Source organism: Pinus tabuliformis, chromosome 6 (genome assembly GCF_031772625.1).
Source record: "Pinus tabuliformis cultivar Carrire ecotype Pingquan chromosome 6, CPIR1, whole genome shotgun sequence".
Lineage (NCBI taxonomy): Eukaryota > Viridiplantae > Streptophyta > Pinopsida > Pinales > Pinaceae > Pinus > Pinus tabuliformis.
Genome location: NC_142292.1, coordinates 1,023,082,995 through 1,023,092,854, shown reverse-complemented (window position 1 = coordinate 1,023,092,854; position 9,860 = coordinate 1,023,082,995). Strand labels below are relative to the sequence as shown.

The window sequence follows — 9,860 nt, the reverse complement described above, 5'->3', positions numbered from 1 at the left end:
GACATCTTGTCATGAATAGTGATAGCAACGGTCACCTCTCTACCTGAAAACACAGCAGTGCATCCCTTTCCACGCAACTGCAATCCTTGTGACAGACCATATCTATGCGCACCTCAGTGGTCGCGCAGCTTCCCCCCAGACTGCTTTATCATCCCGCACTCTCTTTCAACTGGCTGGAGTGGTGAGACTATCCTTCGATCGGTTAGTCAGGCGGTCGACCCACCCGTGTAGAGCTTCAAGCGACTACCATTTACTCTTCCCAGCAAGTGGTCTCCATTAAGCTTAGCAAGCTGGACTGTGGCTCCATATGTAACTTCTTTGACTACATAGGGACCCAACCAATGCATTCGGAGCTTGCCAGGGAATTTCTTGAACTTGTTGTCATATAGGTTTGGATGGCAAGCGTAGTCAAGTTGCCGATATTTAAGGGTGCAAGAAATGAGGAACTAGGTCAGTTTTGGTTTGTCGTAAGGGTTGTATGGGAAGCCCAAGGCATAACGAATGATAACATCAAAAAGGCTGCCTTGGTTAGCGCGCTATAGGACCGCGCTTTGACGTGGTATATAAAGTACTCAAGCAATCATCCAAATGTGGGAATAACGGCGATCCAGGATGCATTGAACAAGGAATTTGGTTGACCAAAATTAGGGACCTAGTTGGTCATTGGGTTCAACGAGATAGCGATGTTACCAGGTGAAACCCCATGGGATTTGGATCAGAGATTAAAAAGCACAATCCGCGGGGCTAACATGACATTGACGGATGTGTAGCACTACACGTGGTTTGTGGCGTCATTGACACCACATCTAAGGATGGTGCTATCACAACAAAGGATGTCAACCCAAGCTGAAGCATTAGAAACCGCGATGAGATTGGATGAAACCCCAATACAAGATCCGGGGTTGGGAGTTCAACAAATCCATGTGCAACTACAAAACCTATGCTTAGAGAAGTGAAGTTTGAAACAAGGATAGGCGCCATGGTCAGAAGGGTGCGAAGAAGTATGTGTATCAAATGTAAGGGCCAGGACCACGACAAGGAACACAGTCTGGTCTTTGCCAACTATGTGGTGGTGGGGGGGCCAATACCACTGCGACCAGAGGTACAAGCAGGGCCAACCATGGCGCCCACACTCTGGTGCATGATACGCCAAGAAGGAGGAAAGCATGCCATGAAAAACTGTCATCTATTACAGAATTTGAGACAGCCCCCACCCCCAACGTTATTTTGCAATTTTTGTTGGACAGTGGGCCACCATGAAAGAAACTGCCGAAGTTACAAGATGTTGATGGATCAAACACCTGCTTATAGGATGCAGATGGAGGCATGCGGGTAAGATCCTCCCGCAGCAATAGTGCAGGGCAGATTCCAAGGATGCAGACAGGTCAGAGGGGGAATGGGACCCTGACGTGGATGAGGACAATTGATCTGCTATAATTGTGGAGGACCGGGGCACTATGCGTGTGATTGCATGAAACCAACCAGAACCTGTTGCCCATACTGTTACCAATTCGACCACGAAGCAGTCGATTGCCCCATGCTAATTGCTCAAATGCAGGAAAAATGAGTGCTTCTGGCCACCCCCACTCAGAACATCTAAATGATGAAGGTTGAATGAGGCGTGGAAGATCCTAACGTGAATATGATGCTTAGAAGTGGTGCAACTACGGGAGAAGATAAAGGGAAGTGACCAAAGGAGGACGCATGGGTTCGCAAAGCTCCCACAAAACAACCAGAGTTTGACTTGGAGCGCGCGAAGGAAATATTTATGGAGGCCAAGAAGAACTTTGCAAAAGCTTCCACTTCGGGTAGCACGGATAAAACAGAGTCAGAAAGGGATACTTCTATGCTAACTACCTTCTTAGAGACATGCATGAAGCTACTCCGAGATACCAAAGCAGTGAACAGATTGCAAGAGTTAATAACTAGGTGCACAGGATCGGATGAACCTCGAATAGTACAAAAGTTGGGCAAGCATGCGTTGCAAATGGGGCGAGAAATGCAATCGACTGCCCAGATTTGGGACTATGAGATGGATCAGGTTGTTCTGGACTTGGTGTTAGACATAAATGTCCTACCTAAAAAAACCTAGGAGCGCATGGGCAGGCCCGCACTACAATGGTCCCCTATCCAGCTGCGGATGGCGAATCAACAGAAGATCTTGCCTATGGGAAGACTGTAGGGAGTTATAGTAGACATCGACAATGTAAGCACACTAACCGATTTTCAGGTCACAAAGATTGCGGATGATAGTAACCCATATCCTGCATTATTAGGGATAGACTGGGCAACAGATATGAATGGAGTCATCAACCTAAAGAAACGAAAAATAATATTCGACAAAAAATCTCTCCGCGTAGTGGTTCCGCTAGACCCAGCCGAAGGAGCACGTTATACTGAGCCTGTTCGCAATGAGCACAGTGATGATGAACTGGATTGTATTTACTAGTTCACCGCGTAGGATTGGGACCGAATGAATCCAACTGTGGATGGACGAATCTCATGGGACCGTGACAATTCTTGCACATCAGACTCAGATGACGAGATTGAGTGGTGGCAGAATCAATTGCATGAGGTAACGACACTAAATTGTAATATGATGGTTAGATTGCCACGTCGTGCAACCATGGAAACAAGGGACCAGCCAACGGATGAGGATGCCATGCAGGCGGTCCACTAGCGCGGCACAACGATTCTGAGACAAAGGCTGTAGGATGACCCTGTGAAGACACCGTTCACAACGATTATCCACGAATGGAGCACATGCCCAAAGATTCAGCAAAAGTGGCGCAAATATCAGAAGCAAGTATGCGGAAGGGCTAGGGGGAAATCCCATTCGCCAACAGCCCGTGACAAAGTCAGCAGGGAACAGGGGGGAGTTCGCTCAACATTTGCTCGAGAAAACGACCCACCAGGAATTTGCGGATACCACGGGTTCAATGGGCCTATACCAGAAGGGAGGCACAGATGACAGTGTCAAGAAGTAAATGGACAGGAGCCTAGACTAAGCAAGGTAGTAGTCGGCCTCATGAAATCGAGAACCTATGGGCACGGCTCCGGAAGAAAAGCACTCTAGTTGGGGAACGAAGCAGCAAAATGAAAGGTAGTGACACCCACGAAGGCCACGCGAGTATGCGCATAAGGGAATCGAGCCCGGTTGGGTATCCTGCAGAACGTGAACACGCCACGACCCTGCTATCATGGCTGTGCCCGCACCTATAGAAGGATACACCCCACACAATGGCGCACGAAGAGATAACAGCTACAAAGACACTTGGAAGGTGCTTGCAGCCTGGGCTAGCAGGGAAGTCCTGAAATTGCACCACAGGTGTGACCACCTGACTAGCTATAGGAAGCACAGTCCTAGCACCCCAAGTAGTTGAAAGAGGGTGCGGGACTATAAACGAGTCTGCGGGAGGCCGATGCGGCAAAAAGGTTCTCTACAGAGTCATATGGGCCACAACATCGCGGCGACGCCTGGGTAACAGTGTTGCCGTGTGGAAAACTCAAGAATTCATTCTTAACATCACTATTCCTAACAAGAGAGTCAAGTTATGTCAGGGAGTAGCGAGCGACGGGCCATTAAGACGAAATTTTCGAGCTAGATACGAAAAGATATGCCGCCTAAACGATGTTAAGAAGTTGGAAGTGCAAGGAAGCGATTCATTCAAATTTACATGTTCATTTAATAACCTCTGGATGTCATTGGGATATCTGTGATTGGAACCAGTAACGACCAACAAACACTTGGCTACCAAGGTTTCCATGAGTAGCATGGCGAGAACTCGAGCACGATTCGCGGAAGAACTATCCTCAACCCAAGAGGCACTAGATGAAGCCGCCGCGGTCCCCGAAGTCCCAAAATCCCCACACACACCGCGGTCTTGGAAAAATAAGCAGCCGATGGGGCCAATCAAGATATCGCTGAGGTTCAATAAGCTATTAAGTGCTGAAAAGGACAAAGCAATCACCACCGACCCTAAGGAGGATGATGAATATTTGCAAGCTTTGATCAATTAGATTGACGCACAAGATGAGGACGAAGAAGATGCTTTCCAAATCCCGTTACGACCCCCATATATTCCCCCATGGATCGGCATGGTCAAGCTCCCAAGGGATGTGGACGCTGCAAAGAATACACTCCAAACCTCGCTTCTTTCGGATGAGATAAGGTTCGATGGGTTGCCGCTGGGCCGAGTCTTGAGTATCAAGTTCGAAGACTAGGACCTTGAAAACAGCGACAAGTTCCCCGAATTAGCCACAGAAAAATTATTGTCATGGAAGTGGTTACTAGGAGTGGAGAAGGTGGGGTTACTCAATCTAAGGTGGATGCCTCACTATCACCGCACAACCCTCACCATCTATGTTATCCAACAGTTACTATGTCTGGTACATGATGGGTTTCTCTAGTTGGAGGAGCTGATTTTGATCACAACTGATTTAGTACACTAGATTACCCACTTGCCAGTAAAAGGGAATGACCCCACAAACATAGCTGGAACAAGTAGTGATGCGGGTCATGCCGAAACAATGAAGGCTAAATATAAGTTGGAGAAGCAGAAGTGGGGGTATGCAATAGCAAGCATCAAAGACTGAAGGGTGCAAATTGCTACCCAGTTACTAGCCGGTAAACTAATGAGGAAATGTCATGCAGATGAGGTGCCAGCTCCTGTCATTGCGCTTGCAGAATAGTGCATGGTAGGGGTTCAATTTAACTGGGAACAGTCCTTATGCGACAAATTTTTGACAAACTATCAGGAAACATAGGACAAAGGTAAGACATTTTATTATGCATGGTTGCTACTATCAATCCTTCTGGTTGTAGGAGAACTGCCACAGGGTAGCTAGTTTCCCAGCATTAAAGACAGCCTACTAGAAGCAGTGCAGTATACTTCCCTCTGGGCTACAAAGGACACAGCAAGGGCTTCTGACATCAGGGTTTTTTGGACCTTCATGGAGGGTACTATCCGAACATAGATTGCTCGTCGACCCCGAATGTCTCCAACAATCTACAACACTTTGCAAAGCACGACCGAGTTCAAAGAAAACATGCATAACTTATATATTGGGGCGCGGAAGGATCTGAAGCAAGCATGGGTCACACTTCCATTCATGGCAATAGACGATGCTATTTATGCAGTGTTAGCAATATGGCCCCCAGAATGGCACGCCCCCGCCCAGGCTGTACTAGAAAAAATGATAGCGTAGCAGCTTAAAAGGACCTCCAACAACGACTCACTAACTTGGTAGAAAAGGCCTGTGAGGGACAACAAGCAGCTTTGCAGAAGGAAGCACCCAAGGAATTGCTAACCAAAGGAACCATGATAGATCAGGAAATGGCCTCGAACCATGATCTACAATAGGAGAAGGAGATATAGGACTGCATGGACCATCTTACCAAATCAAACCTCTTTAAGCGACTGCGTAGCCTGGAATCACCGCACACACGCAAAAAGTAAATGACAACCAAAGCTCTGGAGAAGGAGTTCCTTGATAGTAGCAAACTGCCAAGTAATGTCCCTACCGATGCATTGATAGAACTTATCACTGAGCAGACAACTCTGTTGGGGGAGATCCGAGCGTAGTTGTAGGCAGTACAGGTGCAAACCCTAGGCGGGGTAAGCCTACAATTAACTAAGGGCATAGCCGCAGCCAACCAGATTGTGTGTACCAATACAATGAACACCTTAGTGTTGCCAGCCGGTGTTGTCTTGGTCGAAGTGGAGGGGGATGTGCGAAGTAGTGGATTGAGTCTGGCTGCTCTTCCTAGAGAAACCTTATACCAGCTATAGGACAAGGTAACTACTGAGCTTCATGCTCGGCAAGGCCATGCCCTCCAAACAGTGATGGAGCATAAGGAAAATCTGGAGTAGGTCAATCTCCAGGGATATGATTTGATCTCACACACCCAGGAAGTGGAACAGGCCGTGATGGCTGCTTGCAGCAAGGTCCCGGAGTTAGCTATCCCAACTGAACTTCCAACCACTAACAAGATTCATTGCATGGCCATAGTGTTCCGTACAGCCCAGGAGGAGGCCACGAAGGCTCAATGGGAATTAAATCTACAAATTGCAGAGCTAAGACTAAAGGAGTAGTCGGTCACACCGTCGAAAATCTAGGAGCAGCGCCGTGGTGAAATTCAAGTAGGATTGGAAATGATAAAGTGCAATGTACGTGATTGCTCGGGACTGTTAGATCGGTCCCTCTTTACACTCACCGCCCTCCAAGAAGACCCAACCATACAATAGCTAGAAACCGAGGCGCGGGAGTTGCAGTAGGCTTATGACACAGTCCAAGGGACTATGTAGATGGTCACTATCACACAATAGTTGGCTAAAATGAAGGAGGCCCAGGCTCTCAGGACACTAGTTGACGCCGCGCGGCAGAAGGAGGCAATGCTTAAGGAACACATCCAACCTTGGATTGATGAAGCATTTGTGGTCTCCACCACCATAGAAGGAAAGATAGTGCACATGCAGGTAGTATGTGATCTCGGATAGGTAACTCCAAGTGATACAGATGCATCGGCGGCTCACGTAGAATAGGTACAGAAGTTAGCGGCCAAGTGTCTTGCAAGCACAAGCGACATGCAGAAGTTGTTGAACGACCTCCACATGAAGATTACCACACCAATTGAGTGAGTCAAGACGAGTCACGATGATTGTGTTGGGGGACTGTTGGGTAGAAGAGGGCCCGCATAGCAGTGTTGGGGCTCAAAGCCCGTAATTTTGGGAAAGGAATGATAAGGACTCCACGAAGTGCGCGGAGCACAAATTGTAATTGAGTCTAGTCAATGGGCTGTCCGCCCAAAAATAATGTAAAATAATAGGAAGTAAGTCAGCTTGCCCATGGTCCACGAACCATGGGAATGTATAAATAGAGTGAGGCTCTATGGATAGAAGTCAGTTTTTGGTATGTACTTTTGGATCTAGAATGTAATGGGTTTTTGAAGAATGAAGTCTTGAAGTGTCTATAAGTCCAAGTCAAGGGTGTTGGTAGATAGATAGAGGCTTTGGAGTTGTGTGCGTAGAGGCCTAGTAGAGTCCGTAGCTGTGTGCGTGAACCCCTGCAACTGAGTGCACAGGGTGGATTTGGATGTATTGGTGAAGGAAGCGAATAAAGATAATTTGATTATGAAATTCTGTGTTAAATCTAAATTATTGTGGATCTGGTTAATTTATGGTTGATATAACTGTTTGATCTATGTGCGTATGCTTATGTTATGAGTAACGCGATCCAGATCTACACGAGTCTGAGTAACGCGAAGCCACAGAACAGAGTGCGAACCTTCCACACCACATCAAGACCTCCCAAGGGTGTGGAAACTTGGTTCCAACACCCTCCCCTACTACCTCGAGTGAGACCCCAGTCCGTGCTCTGCGGGTTGTTGCCGAAAGGCCCAGTAGATGTGGGATTTGTTTGGCTAAATAACTCTTCTGAACCTGGGTCAGGCCCATATAAGCCAACACTTGTCAAGATCCTGTTATTATTTACTTGCAGGATACCTTAGATCCATGTTTCCTTTGCACACATCTTCCCCTGAAATCCTAAAAGTTTGTTCCAAATGGTACAAACTTGACATGATTTACTGCATGGGGAAAATGATTGATAGGTTCTCTGGATAGAGATGTTGCATTTATATAGAGATTTGTTATAGGAATTAGCATATTGTCCCCTCGTAGAAACATACCCAAAGGGCTAAGCTTTTCTATGAAAAGCTTTCCCAATTTCTTTGATAAATCTAGTTCTCTCATATTTGATGATTTTATGATCAAATGAAAAGTATCAACCGACGTGTTTTGAACTAGTCTCATTTTTTATACGCCACATCGAGTTATCAAACCTTATATTCTTCAAACATACCTAAGTTCTCTCTTCCCTCTATTTATGTTTATTGATTGAAGCTGAGGAACATTTAAAGGTTGTCTTTTAAGGTCATTTGAAGAATATCTGATTTTGTATTCAATTATATCTAAAAGAATCTCTTTTTCCAACTTGCCATAATTTTTTGTGTGAATTTTAATAGTAGTAAGTGTCAAATTGTAAGTTTTAGGGTGTTGTTAATTTTTTCAAGGCTACATTGCACAAAACTTACAACCCCGGAAGGATTTGCAATTGCATGGGAATATTTATCTAGTGATACACTATTCTCATTTGTTGCATTTACATTGGTAGGTTGCAATCCTATCATGCAATTACTCTAGGACTTCTTGATGATTTAACATTGAGATGTCTGGAAAGGATATCGCATGGATATCACGGGCTACTAGAAGTTGTGTGTAACATATGGAATTCTTTAATTAGAAGCTATGAGTATGCCCATGCCAAGGCTCAAGAAGTTTGGTGTGGTAATTGGCTCTTTGTGTTAACAGATGAACAAATCAAGCATCCATGGAATGCATATGATCTTGAAGCTAATTGGTGGCATCCTTTGCCACCAATTTCCTGGGTTTTCTCTAATTACAGGTACCGTGGATTTTCATGTGTTACTATAGCAAAGAAATTTCTAGTAATTGGTGTGTACTGCACTCCATGTGGCACTCTTGGTCAACTGAGAAGGTTTACTGCAACTAATGAGGTTATACAATTTGATCCCTTTTCAAAGAAATGGAGCAGAGTGGCAAGTATGAAAGTTGCACGATGCAACTTTTGCATGTGCTGTTATTCATGAAAAAGTATATGTGGTAGGTGGTTGCAGCTTGGCTCATGCATAAGTTTATGACCCTATTGAAGATAGGTAATCCTTTAGGTAACTTTCAATTATTTGGTTTTCTGAAATTTGAATGGTGTTCTCTTTCCTTGACTATTAATGAAAAGCATCCAATTTTGTGGATGCCAATTTCTGATTTTCTTGGTATTCAACTCCCCAAAGGTTTATGGCAGGATTACCTATATGTATTTACTATTGTTTCATCAATATGTCTGCCTGTATGTGCTACCATTTTATTACTTTTCTTTCAGGATTTGTTTCAATATGAAAATGATTTGTGTAGATTTTGGCTTACCATACATACTTGAATAATTACACTTTATATTTCTCTAAAACCGTGGGTTTTATACTGAAAGATTATTAAAGTTTTTTTGTGAAGCTAGTAGGACATTCCACATTTTCCAAGTGCACATGAGGATTGTGTTGGATTCTCCTATGGTGGTTTATTTTATGTTGTTTTTGATGTAGATAATTGGGCAGAGAAAAAGACTGCAGTAGCTTTTATCCAATTGAGGAAATTCGATATTGCCATCAAAACTTCTAGTTGTTTTTTCACCTTATGTCGTGCCCTCTTACAACAATTAAGGATTGTATCTATGTTATTGATGATTGGGATGGAAACGATGTAAAATTTCAGGATGCAGCAACTGGCTACTCGATTACAATAGGGCTAGTTCCATCTGTGAAAGTTTTTGATCTTTCTCGTGCACTCAAGGGCTTTGGCTTTGGCCTCATTGGATTTCAAAATCATCTTTATGTTTTTGGGGGGAAGGTTCTCAAGTGGGAACCATGTGATGGTCACTAGAGAAATATAGAAGTTTTCAAACTAAATGTTGTAAGAGCCTGTAAAATAAGTGGTACACAACTAGAGTGGCGGGATGTGAGACCCATAAGGGGCTATTATTGGCTGTGCAATTATGGAGGAGTGAGTTATTTTCCCAACTTAGAAATCTGGGTCAAAGACGTTACCTCAACTTCCACTGAGATCACTTATTTATGTATATATTTTTCATGATTATTTCAATTATGGAAACATTTTCTAAATGAAAAGGTTGGGGTCAAAGTTCAGGTTTGACTCTGATTAATTCTTCCTGCATATCATTTTCACTATTCATTGAATACAGTCTGGTTTTTTCTCTATAATTGTATG

The 9,860-nt window shown here is 44.4% G+C and overlaps 1 pseudogene; it reads left to right on the top strand.

The window, feature by feature from the left end:
* The first annotated feature begins 3,200 nt into the window (after nucleotides 1-3,200).
* LOC149262486 (F-box/kelch-repeat protein At1g16250 pseudogene) lies at nucleotides 3,201-9,639 on the top strand (annotated as a pseudogene).
* The last annotated feature ends 221 nt before the right edge of the window (nucleotides 9,640-9,860 follow it).